This window comes from Lithobates pipiens, unplaced genomic scaffold (genome assembly GCF_037356315.1).
Source record: "Lithobates pipiens isolate NorthernLeopardFrog02 unplaced genomic scaffold, aLitPip1_a1.2 Scaffold_28, whole genome shotgun sequence".
Taxonomy (NCBI): Eukaryota; Metazoa; Chordata; class Amphibia; order Anura; family Ranidae; genus Lithobates; species Lithobates pipiens.
This window is the reverse complement of record NW_027507789.1, coordinates 12,863,506-12,883,431: the sequence shown is the minus strand read 5'-3', so window position 1 is coordinate 12,883,431 and position 19,926 is coordinate 12,863,506. Positions and strand designations below refer to the sequence as shown.

At 46.0% G+C, this 19,926-nt stretch overlaps 1 protein-coding gene across 4 annotated transcripts in view; it reads left to right on the top strand.

The window, feature by feature from the left end:
• Positions 1–19,926, top strand: part of SDK2 (sidekick cell adhesion molecule 2) — an 876,954-nt gene that overhangs the window by 178,788 nt on the left and 678,240 nt on the right. The window lies entirely within an intron of this gene.

The window sequence follows — 19,926 nt, the reverse complement described above, 5'->3', positions numbered from 1 at the left end:
CAAGCCTATGTACCGTAGCACCCTATACCAAGTTACCAGTCCTTATAAGAACTTTTGTGGACCAAGCAGGTTGTGTATTAGTGTTTAGCAGACTGTACGTCAGTCCCTATACCGCTGAAGGACTGCTGCAGTATAGGGCAGCGGTCAGCAGTGGTGCACGTCAACCCTATCTATTGTGGACCGATAGCGGTCCTTACAGAACAGCAGACTGTACCGCACTCAAGCCTATGTACCGTAGCACCCTATACCAAGTTACCAGTCCTTATAAGAACTTTTGTGGAACAAGCAGGTTGTGTGTTAGTGATTAGCAGACTGTACGTCAGTCCCTATACCGCTGAAGGACTGCTGCAGTATAGGTGAGCGGTCAGCAGTGGTGCACGTCAACCCTATCTATTGTGGACCTATAGCGGTCCTTACAGAACAGCAGACTGTACCGCACTCAAGCCTATGTACCGTAGCACCCTATACCAAGTTACCAGTCCTTATAAGAACTTTTGTGGACCAAGCAGGTTGTGTATTAGTGTTTAGCAGACTGTACGTCAGTCCCTATACCGCTGAAGGACTGCTGCAGTATAGGGCAGCGGTCAGCAGTGGTGCACGTCAACCCTATCTATTGTGGACCGATAGCGGTCCTTACAGAACAGCAGACTGTACCGCACTCAAGCCTATGTACCGTAGCACCCTATACCAAGTTACCAGTCCTTATAAGAACTTTTGTGGAACAAGCAGGTTGTGTGTTAGTGATTAGCAGACTGTACGTCAGTCCCTATACCGCTGAAGGACTGCTGCAGTATAGGTGAGCGGTCAGCAGTGGTGCACGTCAACCCTATCTATTGTGGACCGATAGCGGTCCTTACAGAACAGCAGACTGTACCGCACTCAAGCCTATGTACCGTAGCACCCTATACCAAGTTACCAGTCCTTATAAGAACTTTTGTGGAACAAGTGAGTTGTGAATGTTTAGCAGACTGCAGCAGAAGGGCAGCAGTCAAGTATAATATCCTTTCTATATTTGGAAGAAAGAATATTATACATGTACAAGCCTATTACTGTACCACTGATACCAGTCCTGAAAAGAACCTTTGTGGAACTAATAATAACAGCAAGTCTTTAAAATTACCCTCACTGCCTGACAACACTGCTTCCTTCCTGTCCCTATACAAATTGGCAAAAAAAGAGAACGATTAGTGGTTACTGGAACAGCTCTTTTGTGGACCTTGATAGTAACAGCTAATGATGATGATGATGATGATGATGATGAAAGACTAATCTGGCTGTCCCTGTAGCATACACCGTCCTTTCCCTTTCTCTAAACTAACAAAAGACACTCAGGCTGCTGCAAGAATCAGCAGCACAGCAAACCTATCAACACCTAACACCTATACCAGTCCTGAAAAGAACTTTTGTGTACCAAATAGCTAGTGGTTTATCTCTCCCTACTCCACACAGGAACCTGTCCCTATCGTAACAGAAGAAAGAATGTAAAATGGCCACCGGATCGGGTGTATTTATAGGTTAGGGGGAATGTACAAGTGTCCATGTGCTGTCATGTCTCAATTGGCTGTCCTGTATCACATGATAAACGTGTCACCAAAGGTTAAAGTTCTTGTATACATTAAACACGTAAGTCCGCCGCGGCGAACGACGGAAAAAGGCGTTCGAACGTGCGGACCGCGAATGTCGGAAATTCGCCGCGAAACGACCGCCGGGCGAACCGTTCGGCCATCACTAGTAATGAATTGCTCTGGATGGGTACTATTATGATGCTTATGAGTTTCCCAACCTTTATGGTAGAAATGCCAGCAAACAATCAGACCTCACGAATGATAATCCAAATGTCCAATCAACAGGCTGTGGGGGTTTGTTGGTGGCTCGAGCAATGCACTTTTTTTAAGGCAAATTTCATCTAAGCTGCTCAATAAGGGAGATTTAAATAAAAAAAATTAAAAAAAAAAAGTTATGCTTTGAAATCAGTCATTTAATACAGCTAATTCAATTTCACTAAAATCCCTCCACTCCTCCCTTAAAAGAGGATAGCATAACAGAACAGCTTGCTTTGCAGTTTCCTTTGTCTGATTGAAACCATGGATTTGGCCTTTTCATAAGGGAGCAGTCACAGCAGAACAAGCTTCTTGCAGAACAACTGACGGCGATACAATCTTTCACAAGTGAGCTGGGGACTAGAGCGCCACCGGCTGGATAGTAGATTGCATATTATTATTACAGTAGTACCTTGGATTGCAAGCATAATTCATTCCAGAAGCATGCTTATAATCCAAAGCACTCGTATATCAAAGCAAGTTTCGCCATAGGAATCAATAGAAACTCGGATAATTCGTTCCAACGTGACTTCTGGTGTATGCACTGTATGTGGCCAGAGGTGTGGGGGGTGCCGGAGACACTCGGAAACCGAATATCTCTGAGCATCTCAGAGTGTCTTTGAGTGTCTCCGATCATCTCCGAGTGACACCGACGCTCCCACACCTCTGGCCACATGCGGTACTGCACACCCCAGCAGCTTGAGTCCTGCTGGTCTTGCCAGACAATGCTCACAAATCGAGTCAGGATTATTATTTTTTTTAAATAGCTTGTATTAGGAAACGCTCGTAAACAACATTACTCGCAATACAAGGTTTTACTGTATTATTAAATTATTATACAGAAACTATTTAGTGCCAACAGTTTGTGCAGCGCTTTTCAACATTAAGGCAGACAGTATGGACAGTACACAGATAAACGGGGGATTTATCGGAGATACAAGAAGGAGGGGGGCCTAGGATTGGGATCAGGAACAAGGGAAGCAGTTATAAGGCAGTAGGGTGCAGGGTACAGTATTCAGGGCAAGAGCAAGATCAGGTGCAGCATAAATGGCAAGCAGTATCTGCCCAGCATAGAAAAACACTGAGGGAAATGGAGAGGAGGAACTAAATACCCTCCCAGCAGCCAGCATCAGGTGGAAACTGATTACTGGGATCTGCTGACTGCTGGGAGACACCCGCTGGTGGACACCGGAATTACAACCTTCTACTGTCTGTGAAGCACAGCTGCCCCAGCAGGTGATCCAGGTCCTGACAATAGAAAATGAAATGGATCCGGATTCCACTGCACTTCTTCAACCTTTATTGCATGTTCCATAAAATCATCACAGACAGTGTGGGGGTACAGCTGAAAGTTCGAGCTAGCGCTTACCCTGAGGTGAGGGTATGAGTAAGTGCTAGCTGTAGCACAAAACGCGTTAACTTTCAGCTGTACCCCACACTGTCTGTGATGATTTTATGGAACATGAAATAAAGGTTGAAGTGCAGCGGAATCCGAATCCTTTTCATTTTCTGTAGCTTGCAGACAAGCTGTGCTAGAACCTTTATTCACCTCAAGTGGCTAGTAGATGGCTGGCTGATTGCTCACCTGGAGCAGCTTTGCTTGTGTTCCTGACAATACTTTTGGCTGGTCTTTCAGCAGTGGCGGTGGGTGGTCCTTCCTTCTACACTGAACAGTAATGACACTTCACTCGCACATCATTCATTGCAGTAGTGCACTAAGGTCCTTGGGGGTGTGTCCCAGCCTAGGCTCAGAAGACGTGGGTTAAAATACCGGTGACATCTAGTGGCAGAAAGGAATAACTGCAAGGGTTAGGTCCAGACTGAAAAAGCTGCAGTGGCGGTGAGTGGTCCTTGATGCTTAATGACACTTGCACATCATTCAGTGCAGTAGTACTCTAAGGTCCTCTGGGGCATGTCCCAGCCTAGGAAGTGGGTTGAAATACTGGTGACATCTAGTGGCAGAAAAGAATAACTGCAAGGGGTAGGTCCAGACTGAAAAAGCTGCAGTGGCGGTGAGTGGTCCTTAATGCTTAATGACACTTGCACATCATTCAGTGCAGTAGTACTCTCAGGTCCCCGGGGGTGTGTCCCAGCCTAGGAAGTGGGTTGAAATACTGGTGACATCTAGTGGCAGAAAGGAATAACTGCAAGGGTTAGGTCCAGACTGAAAAAGCTGCGGTGGCGGTGAGTGGTCCTTGATGCTTAATGACACTTGCACATCATTCAGTGCAGTAGTACTCTCTGGTCCCCCGGGGTGTGTCCCAGCCTAGGAAGTGGGTTGAAATACCGGTGACATCTAGTGGCAGAAAGGAATAACTGCAAGGGTTAGGTCCAGACTGAAAAAGCTGCAGTGGCGGTGAGTGGTCCTTGATGCTTAATGACACTTGCACATCATTCAGTGCAGTAGTACTCTCTGGTCCCCCGGGGTGTGTCCCAGCCTAGGAAGTGGGTTGAAATACCGGTGACATCTAGTGGCAGAAAGGAATAACTGCAAGGGTTAGGTCCAGACTGAAAAAGCTGCAGTGGCGGTGAGTGGTCCTTGATGCTTAATGACACTTGCACATCATTCAGTGCAGTAGTACTCTAAGGTCCTCTGGGGCGTGTCCCAGCCTAGAAAGTGGGTTGAAATACCGGTGACATCTAGTGGCAGAAAGGAATAACTGCAAGGGGTAGGTCCAAATTGAAAAAGCTGCAGTGGCGGTGAGTGGTCCTCAATACTTCGTGACACTAGCACATCATTCAGGGCAGTAGTACTCTCAGGTCCTCCGGGCGTGTCCCAGCCTAGGAAGCGGGGTGAAATACTGGTGACATCTAGTGGCAGAAAGGAATAACTGCAAGGGTTAGGTTCAAGCTGCATTCTATAGTAGTAGAGTTCTGTAGTATATAGTAGTAGTTCTGTTTTAAGGCTGTTCCCCCTGTATACACCTTAAGGTTTAGTATTTTTTATTTTTTTTTACCTACCAGTAATATTTTTGGGTGGTGAGAAAAACAGGGCACATCGAATGCACCCAATACAGACTGGTGCAAGCTTCACGAATGTCCCTTGTGGGCACTGACCCATGGACCCCGTCCTGCAAGGACGCGTATTTTATTACTTCACTAAAACAAGATTTAGCTTCTAGTATCAAAAAAACTTTTCTGGAATGCAAAAACAGAAGAAAAAAAAAATAGAATTTATTTATTGGACTTTGCACGAAGGACTTTTCAAAGGAAATCATGCGTTGCGTCAGTTGAGGACGGTCGCGCGGGGTATGAGGAGGAAGGGATGATGACCGCCGGGCCAAGCCGTTCGTTGCCGGCGTGCAAACATTTTAACAATGTAATTTGCTGTTGCAGCAAACAGGCTTGTGGTGGCCCCAGAGCACCTGAGCAATCAAGACAAGGACAAGGAGGAAACGGCGGGCGGGCGGGCGGGCGGACGTTCGCCAGGGCAAGGAAGGCGGCGATCGGACTCGGAATTACTATTATTTCACAATTTCTTCACAGATCCTGCAGCACTTTACAGTACGCGGATGTATGTTTTTTTTTTTTTTTTTTCCTTTTTTGGTTTTAATTAACCACAGAGAGGTTTACCTGACCGCATTTATATTCTGTGGCGGCGCGTCAGTCATGTGATCACCCCACCCCCCAGCTAATCGCAAACGTTTTTATGATTATTAGCACCTGAATGTAGTCCCGGCACATACAAGGCTGCAACATTGATATTTTGTTCTTCGATCACTTTATTAAAATTTATTTTTCAAGATTCGCCCATTTTGCTTGACAAGTTGCTTTAAACTGACTTCATCTGCAGATTGAAGTTCATCCCTTTGATCTGGAGATGAATAAAACAGAAGGATACAAAAAGAAACAATGTTTCTTTTTATCTTAGTGTTTCTGCGGTTGAGCAATGTTGTTGATAAACATTGCCCCGCTGTTTTTTTTTTTTTTTTTTTACAGCTCTTAAAGGAGGTTTAAATTCTAATTGGGTGACATTTGGTTTGCTAAAGGGCCATACATCATTAACAATTGCTATGTTTTTAATAACACCCCTGAACAGTAGATCCCTCCCAACAACATATGACCCCCCCCCCAGCAACAGTATACCCCAACCTCTCAAAACAATAGATTCCCCAGCAACAATAAATCTGCCCCAGAAACGATAGACCCTAGCAAGCAACAATAGATCTCCCAGCAGCCAGCATCAATAGAACCTTCAACAGTCAGGAACAGTAGATTCCCCCCCAAGCAACAATAGATCTACCCCACAATAATAGACCTTCGCCAGCAACAACAGATCTCTCAGAAGCCAGCATCAATAGAACCTCCAGCAGTCAGGAGCAATAGACCCCTCGCCAAACAGTAGATCCCTCCAGCAACAATAGATCTACCCCAGAAACAATACACCCCCAGAAACAATAGATCCCCCGCAACAATACACCGCTAGCAACAATAGATCTACCACGCAATAATAGACCTTCGTCAGCAACAACAGATCTCAAAGAAGCCAGCATCTATACAACCTCCAGCAGTCAGGAGCAATAGACCCCTCCCTAAACAGTAGATTCCTCCAGCAACAATAGATCTACTCAAGCGCTAAAAGCCCCCCCTAGCAACAATAGATCTACCCAAGAAACAATACACCCCCAGAAACAATACACCTCAAGCAACAATAGATCTACCCCGCAATAATAGACCTTTGCCAGCAACAACAGATCTCAAAGAAGCCAGCATCTATACAATCTCCAGTAGTCAGGAGCAATAGACCCCTCCCTAAACAGTAGATCCCTCCAGCAACAATAGATCTACCCCAGCACCACTAGCTCCCCCTAGCAACAAAATATCTACCCCAGAAATGATACACCCCCAGAAACAATAGATCCCCCGCAACGATACACCCCAAGTGACAATAGATCTACCCCGCAATAATAAACCTTCGCCAGCAACAACAGATCTCAAAAAAGTCAGCATCAATAGAACCTTCAGCAGTCAGGAGCAATAGACCCCTCCCTAAACAGTAGATCCTTCCAGCAACAATAGATCTACTCCAGTACCACTACCCCCCCCCCCCAGCAACAATAGATCTACCCCAGAAACAATAGATTCCTCACAACAATACACCCCTAGCAACAATAGATCTACCCCAGGAATAATAGACCCTCGCCATCAGCAACAGATCTCTCAGAAGCCAGCATCAATACAACCTCCAGCAGTCGGGAGCAGTAGACCCCTTCAACAGTAGGGTCCCCATCCCGGAACAATAGATCTACCCGGGCAACAATATACCTCCAGCAACAGTAGCCCCCCTAGCAACAATAGGTATATCCAGCAACAATATACCCTTGCCAGCAACAATAGATCTCCCAGCAGCCAGCAACAGGAGATCCCCCTCAACAGTAGATCCCTCCCAGCAAATTAAGCCCCCTGCAGCAATAGATCCTTCACCAGCAAAAAACAGACCTCCCCAACGACAATAGACGCCAACCTCGCAACAATAGATACCCCCAACAACAATAGATACCCCCAGCAACAATAGATACCCCCAGCAGCCAGCAACAATAGATCCCTCAGCAGCCAGCATCAATAGACCCTACAGCAAGCAAACCCCAGCACCCCTTGCCATTACATACATTCAGTGCTGGAGGTGCAACCCCCCGCATTCCCACTGAAAACAGCTCTCAGTATCCTCTGTGTGTGTGTGTGTGTGTGTATGTATATATATATATATATATATATATATATATATATATATATATATATATATATATATATATATATATATATATATATATAAAATAAAGAATGTTTTAGTGTTGGGTGAGTCTTTTTCTGCCCCTTATCTCTATTCATCTTTTTGGTTCTGCGAACATTTATGTTGTAACAGTGGAAGAACGCATCTTCTGACTAGTTTTCCTCCAACTGTCACTTAGCGCGCGCACATCTGACGGTTTCTGAAGCAGTGCATTATGGGAGGGAACATCAGATGTCTACAAAGGCGGAGAGGAAGGACGGGGCTTTAGTAAAAGCCGAACCAGCAAAGGAAGAAAGACGTGTCTAAGCGTTCAGAAAACTCAACTCCAAAAATGGTTTGTAATGTATGCGGGGGAGGGGATAGGAAAATGGAGAAAATGGCGCGGTTTACCTGGGGGGGGGGGGGGGGGCTGGGGTCATTTACACCAGGTACTTAGATCAGCATTGCCTGTCGCAGTTTCTATGCATGGGCACATAGAAACAGTTGTTTTTTTTTATGTGCCCTGTTTGCACCATACATATGCCATGGTGTGCGTCTCACAAGGATGCAGTATGTCTTTGTGCAGCATTGCGTCGCAGCGTGCCGTTGTGCATTGAGTTGAACAAAGTGTCAAAAAAGAGCAGCAAGTGAGGCCAGCAAATGCCAGTATAAATGTCAGTGAACCCTTTGCTGCCAGAATTCAGAGGACACCTCTCAGGATCGCTCCACATGAGACTACAAGATAAAAATATTCTGACGAAACGCGTATTCCTAAAATTATAAATTTAAAGCGATTGGGGGAAGGGAGCCGGCATATAGACAGCAGTCCTGTTCAGGGGAGATTATAATGGAATTTTTACATCATTGTATTTATAATGAAAATGCAGATTTGTCAAATGGAAAAAGTAAGTGAACCCCAAGCTACCCCAAATCCCTGGAATCCGTGCCCATGATTAGGACCTCCTTCTGGAGTATACAATCTTATATATAATCCTCAGATAACCTTATCCACTGCAGGGGCAACCAAATCTGCTGCAGAGTCCCATAACCCCCTTCAAAACCCCAACCTGCCTACAGTAACACCCATCCAACCTCCCACAGTGCCCCCAAACTCCCACAGTGTCCCCAGCCTGCTGAAGTGCCTCCAACCTCCAACAGTGCTCCTCAGCCTCCTCCAGAAACCTCATCAACTACAGGGCCACCAGATCTACTGCAGACCCCTCTAATCCCCATCTCCCCTACAGTGACACCCAGCCCTATCCAACCACCCACAGTGCCCCCAAACACCCACAGTGCCCCCAGCCTGATGCAGAGCCTCCAACTTCCAACAGTGCTCCTCAGCCTCCTCCAGAAACCACATCAACTACAGGACCACCAGATCTACTGCAGTGTCTCCTAACCCCATCTCAACCACAGTGACACCCAGCCCCAACCAGCCTTCCTCTCTACCTACCACAGAGCCCTTGGCCTCCCACAGTGCCCCCCAGCCTGCTGAACAGCTTCCAACCCTCCATAGTACCCCCAACCTCCAACAGTTCTCCTCAGCCTCCTCCAGAAACCTCATCCACTATAGGGCCACCAAATTTGCTGCAAAGTCCCCTAAACCCCTCCACAACCCCAACCCCCTACAGTGACACCCAACCCCATACAACCTCTCAGAGAGCCTTCGGCCTCCCACAGTGCCCCAGCCTGCTGCAGAGCCTCCAACCCTCCATAGAGCCCCCAAACTCCAACAGTGCGCCTCAGCCTCTTTCAGAAACCTCATCCACTATAGGGCCACCAAATCTGCTGCAAAGTCCCCTACCTCCAACAGAGCCCCCAGAGAGCCCTTAGCAGAGCCTCCAACCCTCCATAGTGCCCCCAAACTCCAACAATGCTCCTCAGCCTCTTTCAGAAACCTCATCCACTATAGGGCCACCAAATCTGCTGCAAAGTCCCCTACCTCCAACAGAGCCCCCAGAGAGCCCTTAGCCTCTCATAGTGCCCCCAGCTTACTGCAGAGCCTCAAACCCTCCATAGTGCCCCAAGCTCCAACAGTGCTCCTCAGCTCCCCTCAGAAATCTCATCCACAACAGGGCCACCAAGTCCTTCAACCCCTTCCACAACTCCAACCTCCCTACAGTGACACTCAGCCCCATCCAACCTCCCACAGTGCCCCCCCCCCAACCTCCTGCTCTATCTCCCACAGTACCCCAAGAGAGACCCAGTCTGCAGCAGGGCCTCTAACCCTCTATAGTGCCCCCAACCTCCAAAGGTGCTCCTCAGTCTCCTCCAGAAACCTCATCCACTATAGGGCCACCAAATCTGCTGCAAAGTCCCCTAAACCCCTCCACAACCCCAACCCCCTACAGTGACACCCAACCCCATACAACCTCCCAGAGAGCCTTCGGCCTCCCACAGTGCCCCAGCCTGCTGCAGAGCCTCCAACCCTCCATAGTGCCCCCAAACTCCAACAGTGCTCCTCAGCCTCTTTCAGAAACCTCATCCACTATATGGCCACCAAATCTGCTGCAAAGTCCCCTACCTCCAACAGAACCCCCAGAGAGCCCTTAGCCTCTCACAGTGCCCCCAGCTTACTGCAGAGCCTCAAACCCTCCATAGTGCCCCAACCTCCAACAGTGCTCCTCAGCCCCCCTCAGAAATCTCATCCACAACAGGGCCACCAAGTCCTTCAACCCCTTCCACAACTCCAACCCCCCTACAGTGACACCCAGCCCCAGCCAACCTCCCACAGTGCCCCCCAACCTCCTGCTCTATCTCCCACAGTACCCCACGAGAGCCCCAGTCTGCAGCAGGGCCTCTAACCCTCTATAGTGCCCCCAACCTCCAAAAGTGCTCCTCAGCCCCCTCCAGAAACCTCATCCTCTACAGGGCCACCAAGTCTGCTGCAAAGTCCCCTAACCCCCTCCACAACCCCAACCCCCCTACAGTGACACTCAGCCCTATGCAACCCTCAACACTGCCACCCAAATTGCTGCAGAGCCTCCAGCCTGCCATAGTGGCTCCAACAGTCTTCCTCAGCTGTTGGGGTGTGGATGGTTTTGGAAGAATTTACCGTACCCTGGTCTCAAATAAGTTAGGGGACCCTGTTGTAGAATGAAAAGGAGCATTTGCTTGATTGTTGAGAGACAGATGCCCTTCCACCATTGGACACCTGCTATCGGGCACGCGGTCAATTAGTAACATACCTTCACAGTATGGGGGTCATTAACTCTTTTGGAGCTGGGCTTTATTGCCTGGCGCTGACCTTCTGAAAAGAGACGGAGGAAGAGTTGAATGAGATTGGATTTTGACCTCATCTAGATGGCATTCGGAGTAATTAGAAAGCCTCTCTTTGGCAGGGAGTGAAGGAAAAAAAAAAAAAAATAGAAAACTGTATCTTATTAAAAGTCAAAATCTGCATTTAAATGGTAAAATCTCCCAGCGTTGAGGATACGGAGGAGCCGAGGGCTGGCAGGGCTGGGACCTCGCGTTCTCCCTGCCTATTACGCTTCTTAGAGCTGAATTATTATGCAAATGCAATTCCATCTCTCATTAAAAATAAGGAGAGAGGGAGAGCAGATGAGAGTGGAAGGGAAGAGGCGGCATGGCGGTCCGCCGGCTCCGCGGCCATTGTGCGTCGCTTTGCGAATCTCACAGGTCCGGCTGTCCTTTGCCGCGGACGCATCTTTAATGTTTAATCTTTAACCTTAATCTCAGATATCGTTCCTACAGTCTTATCATTCAAATCCTTGTAGAGCCGATCTCAAGGACTATTATTCGAAGAAAAAAAAAATATTTTATAATGACCACAGCTCTTCTTTGGGCTCATCGGTGTAATCCATCATCCATCGTATTAGGGATCCGCGGGTTCTTACTTGGTTCAGCGCCTTATGCTGTGTATATTCAGGGGCCCATTCACATTGGAGCAGCGCATGCTAAAATACATGCGTCAAACATGAGCGGCGTGCCGCAGTGGAATTTATTGTGAATGGCACACCAATGCATTGTTGGGGTGCACCACAGCTCATTGCCCAGTAGAGTACAATGCACCACCACAGTGCAGCACAGCACATTGCCCAGTAGAGTACAATGCACCACCACAGTGCAGCAAAGCACATTGCACAGTAGAGTACAATGAACCATGGTGCACCACAGCACATTGCCCAGTAGAGTACAATGCACTACAATGCAGCACAACACATTGCACAGTAGAGCACAATGCGCCATGGTGCACCACAGCACATTGCACAGTAGAGTACAATGAACCATGGTGCAGCACGGCACATTGCACAGTAGAGCACAATGAACCATGGTGCACCACAGCACATTGCCCAGTAGAGTACAATGCACCACCACAGTGCAGCACAGTACATTACCCAGTAGAGTACAATGAACCATGGTGCACCACAGCACATTGCCCAGTAGAGCACAATGCACCACAATGCAGCACAACACATTGCACAGTAGAGCGCAATGCGCCATGGTGCACCACAGCACATTGCACAGTAGAGTACAATGAACCATGGTGCAGCACGGCACATTGCACAGTAGAGCACAATGAACCATGGTGCACCACAGCACATTACACAATAGAGTACAATGAACCAACTTGCACCACAGCACATTGCACAGTAGGAGACAGGGACAGAGAGTTGTCACCGTATAACAGGAAGTTGCATGACACCTCTCAGGATGGGTTTCCTAAAGGTGACAAAAGAGAACCATGCCTGTGTGTCACTTGTAGTCTCCATTAGAGGCCCTTGTGACATGGTGACAACACACGAGCACATTGGGAGACAGGGACAGAGTGTTGTCGCCCCAAAAAAACAGGAAGTGCCTGAACAGGGACCACCAGTAATTATTTGAATGAAAGCCGGAGATTTAAAAATCTTAAAAATAATTTTTTGAAATGACAGTGCAATCTTTATATAAGGTTGCATTGGCATTGCTTTGCTCCTGCGTCACATGATGGAGACTGCCCTTCCTTTATAGGGTGACAACGTTCTGTCCCTGTCTTCCTATGTGCTCCTGTGTTGTCACACGGCTTCCAATGGAAACAAAGGCATCGTTAATTGTTGCCACCATCAGGAAGTCCACCTGTGTCATGCAGGTTCCTGTAAACAAACAAAATGAATAAACAAAGTAACAAGAAAAAGTAACAAAGAAACAAAATGAATAAACAAAAGTAACAAGAAAAATTAATGAACAAAAAAAAAATGAATAAACAAAGTAACAAGAAAAAGTAACAAAGACACAAAATGAATAAACAAAGAAACAAGAAAAAGTAACAAAGAAACAAAATGAATAAACAAAGAAACAAGAAAAAGTAACAAAGAAACAAAATGAATAAACAAAGAAACAAGAAAAAGTAACAAAGAAACAAAATGAATAAACAAAGAAACAAGAAAAAGTAACAAAGAAACAAAATGAATAAACAAAGAAACAAGAAAAAGTAACAAAGAAACAAAATGAATAAACAAAGTAACAAGAAAAATTAATGAACAAAAAAAAAATGAATAAACAAAGTAACAAGAAAAAGTAACAAAGAAACAAAATGAATAAACAAAGTAACAAGAAAAATTAATGAACAAAAAAATAAATGAATAAACAAAGTAAGAAAAAGTAACAAAGAAACAAAATGAATAAACAAAGTAACAAGAAAAAGTAACAAAGAAACAAAATGAATAAACAAAGTAACAAAGGAAGAAAAAGAAAAAGTACTTGGTGAAAATCCAGGCTTGTCTCTGATAGGCCAGCAGCATTGTCAGGTTTTCTATCTATCTTCGTGTTTGTGAGGATTATTAGTGAAGTAACCTTCGACTTGTATTCGATCTCTCCTAATAAACAGATAACTGATCTTTAACGTGTTAAAACGGAATGAATATTCAGATTTATTTCCCTTTTATTTGTGTAGCTCCATTCAGCGGCGCTCCCCGCTGACTGCTTTGTTTACGGCTCACCTTTACGGAAGATGCGCCCGCTTCGCCGCCTTCCAGTAATCAAAAGCAGCGGTGCGCAAACCGAGACATCCTTATTTACTAACTAGAGCTGTAATGAGGTGCTGGGGAGTTGGCGGCGAGGTAAGTGAACTTTAATGGCTTTCGATAGTCATTAAAGAGAGATTCTGCAATCCAGCCGAAGAGAGAGCCGCGCCGCCCTTCACCGGGCCAAGAACTGCAGACTTCAGCAGGGCCGTTCCCAGGTCTGCCCGCCGCCGCGCCGCAAAAGATTCTATTTACATGGAATGCCAAGCACCGAACGTAGGCAAAGGTCAGCCGATCGAACAGGCAGCCCGGATATGTAACCACTCAGTCGCAGAGGACTTGTTAAATAAAATAAATGTCTGTTGATCCTGCCAGAAATCCAGTGAGCTGCTATATTCACTTTTATCAGTTACATTGTTCCCAGCTTGTCTTTTTTCCGATTTGCAGCATGAGGAGGAGTTCTGTAGTTCTAACACATTTCCTGTCCTGGGATGACAATGCTGCTCTCCGAAGACACAGCACAGTAAGCCAGAATGTGAATGTAAACAAAGGGGTGTGGATGCTAGTTGATGCCATTGACCAAATATGGCCATGGCCACGACATCAGCCAGCATTCCCTCCCCTCTGTTTACATTCAGCTCCCAACCAGCAGCTAAACAGGGCTGGGGGGTGCATAAACGATACCCGATTGGGGCTGTATGTAAACAAAGTGGGTGGGGAATTCTGGTTGACACCATTGACCAAATATGGCCATGGCCATGACGTCAGCCAGTGGGAGGTGCTGGCTGATATCATAGCCATGGCCATATTTGGTCAATGATGACAACCAGAACCCCCCCCCCCCCCCTGTTTACATTCAGCTCTCAACCAGCACATACGTGTGGCTGGGGGTTGCATAACGTATCCCAGCCGGGGAGCTGAATGTAAACAAAGGGGTGGGGTTCTGATTGTCATCATTGACCAAATATGGCCATGGCTATGACGTCAGCTAGCAATCCTTCCCCTTTGTTTACATTCATGGCATAGATGACCATTCCTGTCCTGGTGAGCCTTGACAACATCCTCCATAGATCCAGTGTAGTGAGTGAACGTTGTCATGTAGGACAGGAAGTAAGTTACTGGCAAAATCACCAAAGGAAAATAAAAGGCCATAAAACGTTAACGTATATATATATATATATATATATATATATATATATATATATATATCATGTTTGGGTGTTCCAAGTAATTTTCTTGCAGAAAATAATGATTTTTACTTGTAATCAACAAATGTCAGAAAAGGTTTGGTTTTTAAGGACCAGCCTCGTTTTTGGAATTTAGGTGTTTAAAACAGGTTTTTTTTTCTAGAAAATTACTTAGAACCCCCAAACATTATATATTGTTTTTTTTTTTTAACACCCTAGAGAATAAAATAGAGGTCATTGCAATACTTTTTTTTTACTTTTTTTTCACACCGTATATGCGCAGCGGTCTTACAAGCGCACTTTTTTTTGGAAAAAAAAACACTTTTTTGAATAAAAAAATAAGACAACAATAAAGTCAATTTTTTTTTTGTATATTGTGAAAGATAATTTTTTTTGGAAAAAAAAAACACTTTTTTGAATAAAAAAATAAGACAGTAAAGTCTAATTTTTATTTTTTTTTTGTTTTGTGAAAGATAGTGTTATGCTGAATAAATTGATACCCATCATGTCACGCTTCAAAATTGTGCCCATTCGTGGAACTTTTACCCTCAAAAATCTCCATAGGCGACGTTTAAAAAAATTCTACAGCTTACATGTTTTGCGTCACAGAGGAGGTCTAGGGCTTATAATTAATTATTGGCATGCTCTCGCTCTACTGACCGCGGCGATACCTCACATGTGTGGTTTGATATGCGTGAGCTACTCACGCATGCGTTCGCTTCTGCGCGCGAGTTCCTTAGGGACAGATTGCTTTAAAAAATATATTTTTTTTAATTCATTTTTTTAAATTTATAAATGTTTTCACTGTTTTAAAAAAAAAAAAAAAATCTGGATCACTTTTATTCCTATTACAAGGAATGTAAACATCCCTTGTAATAGAAAAAAAAACATAAATATGAGATTTGGGGGGTCAAAAAGACCTCAGATCTCATATTTGGACTAAAATGCAATTAAAAAAAAACAAAATTATTGACATTTGAAAAAATTACTTTGAAAAAAATGTGTCTTTAAGACCCCTTTCACACCAGGGCATTTTGCAGGCGCTATAGCGTTAGAAATAGCGCCTGCAAAACGCCCTAAAGAAGCTGCACCATTGTTTGTAGTGTGAAAGCCCCGAGGGCTTTCACACTACAGCGGTGCGCTGGCAGGACGTCAGAAAAATGTCCTGCCAGCAGCTTCTTTGGAGCGGTGAAGGAGCGGTGTGTTTACCGCTCCTCCACCGCTGCTCCCCATTGAAATCAATGGGGCAGCGCTGTAATCCCGCCGGCAAAATGCCGCTATTGCGGCATATCGGCGGTGGTTTTTAACCCTTTCGCGGCCGCTAGCGGGGGGTAAAAGCGCCCAGCTAGCGGCCGAAATGTGCCGCAAATCCGGCGGTAAAACACCGATAAAAATAGCGGCGTTTTACCGCCCATGCTATCAGCGGTGTGGTGTGAAAGGGGTCTTAAATCTATGGGCGGAAGTGACGTTTTGACGTCGCTTCCGACCTGCTATGGTATGGAGATGGGTGGGGGGCCATCTTGGCCTCCCTCGTCTCCATACCCAGGCACCGAGAGGACCCGATTGCCTCCGCCGCTGCCAACGGCTCCAGGAAGCGGCTGAGTGAGTGGGTGAGCGGCGGGAGGGGGGCCCCTCTCCCGCCACCGATAAGGGTGATCTCGCGGTGGATCCGCCGCAGAGATCACCATTATCGTAAACACGACCTTCTCCTGAAAAGATGGATATCCCGGTTGTGGCAGCAGCTGCTGCCGTTACCCAGATATCCCTCTTCAAAGTGCCGACGTATAAGTACAGGAGCCGGCCGGTGTCTTGTCAAATAGGGTCCTCCATCAGATGCTGTCCTCTGCGTACTGCGCATGCGCAGTACACAGGAGCACAGATTCCGAAAATTGCCGAGGACGAACAGCGCCTGCGCCGTGAGTCCAGGTTCTATCCCCACTATCCAAGTGGACATAGAGTTAGAATAAAAAAGAGCCGAGCGCAGCGAGGCCGAGCCCGAAGCGTGGCGAGCGAAGCTCGCCCGCGAGGGGCCCTCTAAAATTCTCAACCCTATGTCCGCTTGGATAGTGGGGCTACCTCCTCCACTCACGGCGCAGGCGCCGTTCAGCTTCGGAGATTTTCCGAAGCTTCGTCTGCTCCGTACTGCGCATGCGCAGTACGGAACGGACACATATCGATGGCCGGACTCTATTAGGCAGAACACCGGCAAGTGGTTAAACGGTTAAACTTCCAGTTCTTTCCTTTGATAAAAGAATGAAAAGATACTTTGTTTCTACTTATTTGCTGTTGTGATTAAACTTGGCAGGCTGCCTGGATTTTTTTTTTTCCTTTCCCAGCTGTGAGAACTCTCTGCACTTATTAGAAAGAATCGTGACGTGCTGTTTTGAACATCGGGAAGAGAAAAAGATTGCGATTTCAATTCTTAGCGATTAATCGTGCAGCTCTACAATGTACTTAGATGGGGATTTTTTTTCTTCCTAACAAAAGCGGAGTTAGACTTTTAAACTTTTAAGCGTAGAGATGCAATTTTTTGAAATTTTTTTTTTATTCTACCCTTCAGACCTTTCCATCCGGCTTTTTACTCAGAGAAAACTTAGTTGAAACTTACAAGTTCTGATCCGGTCTCGTCCCCGCAGACCGCCGCATGCTCTATTTCATCTCCAGGTTTCCATGTAGCAGAATTGAGCGCTGACCTGTATGGGGGGGCCCCCCGGAGGAAGATCCAAAAATACCGCCATTAGCGGACCTCCTGGTGCCCATGTTCTTCTGCCTAAATGTTCCCGAACGTAATTTCATCCACTGATGTATTAAGACACAAATTACGATCTTACAAACACCCCTGTGATCTCTCCCCCCCCCGGCCCCCCCGCGGGGGGTGTCCTCCCAGATTCCGCGCGCAATTTTTTCGTAGGCTCGTTGCAGGAGTCTATTGCTGGCACGCAGCACGCCAGTGATCAAATGAGTCACTTAATTAGTTCCAACAGCCACAAAACAACGTTTCTGCTCGCTTGTTATTCCTAATTAAAGCTTCCCTTTTTTGATTTGCATCTCGCTGCCTCCACGTGCTCGTCTCCTCGCTTCTCCGGCATGAATCCGCCCGACACTTTTTTTTTTTTTTGCACGAAGATGCCTATTAATATCTTGTTTGTTTTGCGAATGAATATTCTGCGAAAGACAGGTACATGTCTCCCTTTCTGCTGGAAGACGCGCGCGGCGAGGATTAGACGTGATGGGGAGGAGGAGGAGGAGGACGTGATCTGTGCCGCTCATCAGCTGTCGAACAAGGCTGGGAGATGTTGGAGAAGTTGGGTAACCTGAGCGAGTCCGCCCCAGGATTCTCCACAGAGACCTCCGGCTGGCTGAGGAGATCTGGGCTGGTGGGTTTTTTTGGATTTATCTTGTAGAACTCCCTCATGAGAATAAAACAAGGCTGTGGTATTTATTTATTCATGAGTGAGCTTCTTCATTCATTGAAGTTTTATATCTTTGGGCTCATGTCAAGTAGAAGTTGATCTTAAAGAGAACCAGCCTTAATTGTCACAGTTTGAGGACACCTTACCATCAGATCTAAAGTATATGGCCAAAAGTAAGTGAACCCCCTCCAAATGATGGATTTTAGGTGTCTCCAGTGAAGGGTACTGTTAAAATCTTAAAGAGAACCAGCCTTAAATGTCACAGTTTGAGGACACCTTACCATCAGATCTACAGTATATGGCCAAAAGTAAGTGGACCCCCCTCCAAATGATGGAGTTTAGGTGTCTCCAGTGAAGGGTACTGTTAAAATCTTAAAGAGAACCAGACTTAAATGTCACAGTTTGAGGACACCTTACCATCAGATCTACAGTATATGGCCAAAAGTAAGTGGACCCCCCTCCAAATGATGGAGTTTAGGTGTCTCCAGTGAAGGGTACTGATAAAATCTTAAAGAGAACCAGCCTTAAATATCACAGTTTTGAGGACACCTTACCATCAGATCTAACGTATATGGCCAAAAGTAAGTGGACCCCTCTCCAAATGATGGAGTTCAGGTGTCTCCAGTGTTGGGTACTGTTAAAATCTTAAAGAGAACCAGCCTTAAATGTCACCGTTTGAGGACACCTTATCATCAGATCTACAGTATATGGCCAAAAGTAAGTGGACCCCCCTCCAAATGATGGAGTTCCGGTGTCTCCAGTGAAGGGTACTGTTAAAATCTTAAAGAGAATCAGCCTTAAATGTCACCGTTTGAGGACACCTTACCATCAGATCTACAGTATATGGCCAAAAGTAAGTAGACCCCCCTCCAAATTATGGAGTTCAGGTGTCTCCAGTGAAGGGGACTGTTAAAACGACATCAGACAAAGACAGTATAGATAATTGTGCACTTCCAACCTTGTGGTACTTTCAGAAGCTCTGTGAAGGACAGAAGAAGCAAATCTAAAGCTATTTTCAGTTTTAGTTTATTTTTGGTCCCTATAGAGCAGTGGTCTCCAAGCTGTGGCATGGGGGCTAGATGCGGCCCTTTGCTTGCTTTTTTTGCTTTTATCCGCCCCATGGCACTATTTCATTCACAAAAAACACTAATGGGGCATAATTCCCCCCGCCGACACCAATGAAGGGGGCACATTTCCTCCCACAGACACCAACAATGGGGCATAATTCCCCCCCCCGACACCAATGAAGGGGGGCACATTTCATTCCAATCGCACCAATGAGGGGGCAAAATCTTTCCCACTGACACCAACACTTTGGCGTAATTCCCCCTACTGACACCAATGAAGGGGGCACATTTCCTCCCAATGGCACCGATGGGGCAAAATCTCTCCCACTGACACCAACACTGGGGCATAATTCCCCCCACTGACACCAATGAAGGGGGCACAATTCCTCCCAATGACACCATGATGGGGCCCAATAACATTAGTGATGGGGCACAATTCCTCCCAGTTACACCAATAATAGGGTAAAATTACTCTCACTGAAATAAACAATGGGGCATTATTTTTTCCCACTGATGTCTGGACCTTTTCTACTCTCACAGTCCGGCCCTCCTAAAGTCTGAAGGACAGTAAACTGGCTCTTTGTTTAGAAAGTTTGGAGACCCCTGCTATAGAGTATAGGGGATCAGTTGTCTCGGATATTTTATGATACACTCTATGACCAAGCACTTGTGAACACTTGTCCATTATACCTACCTAAATGGCCATAAAACATAAACACCCCTACAAATTATAGAGTTTATTTCTTTTTTTTTTGTACCCAAC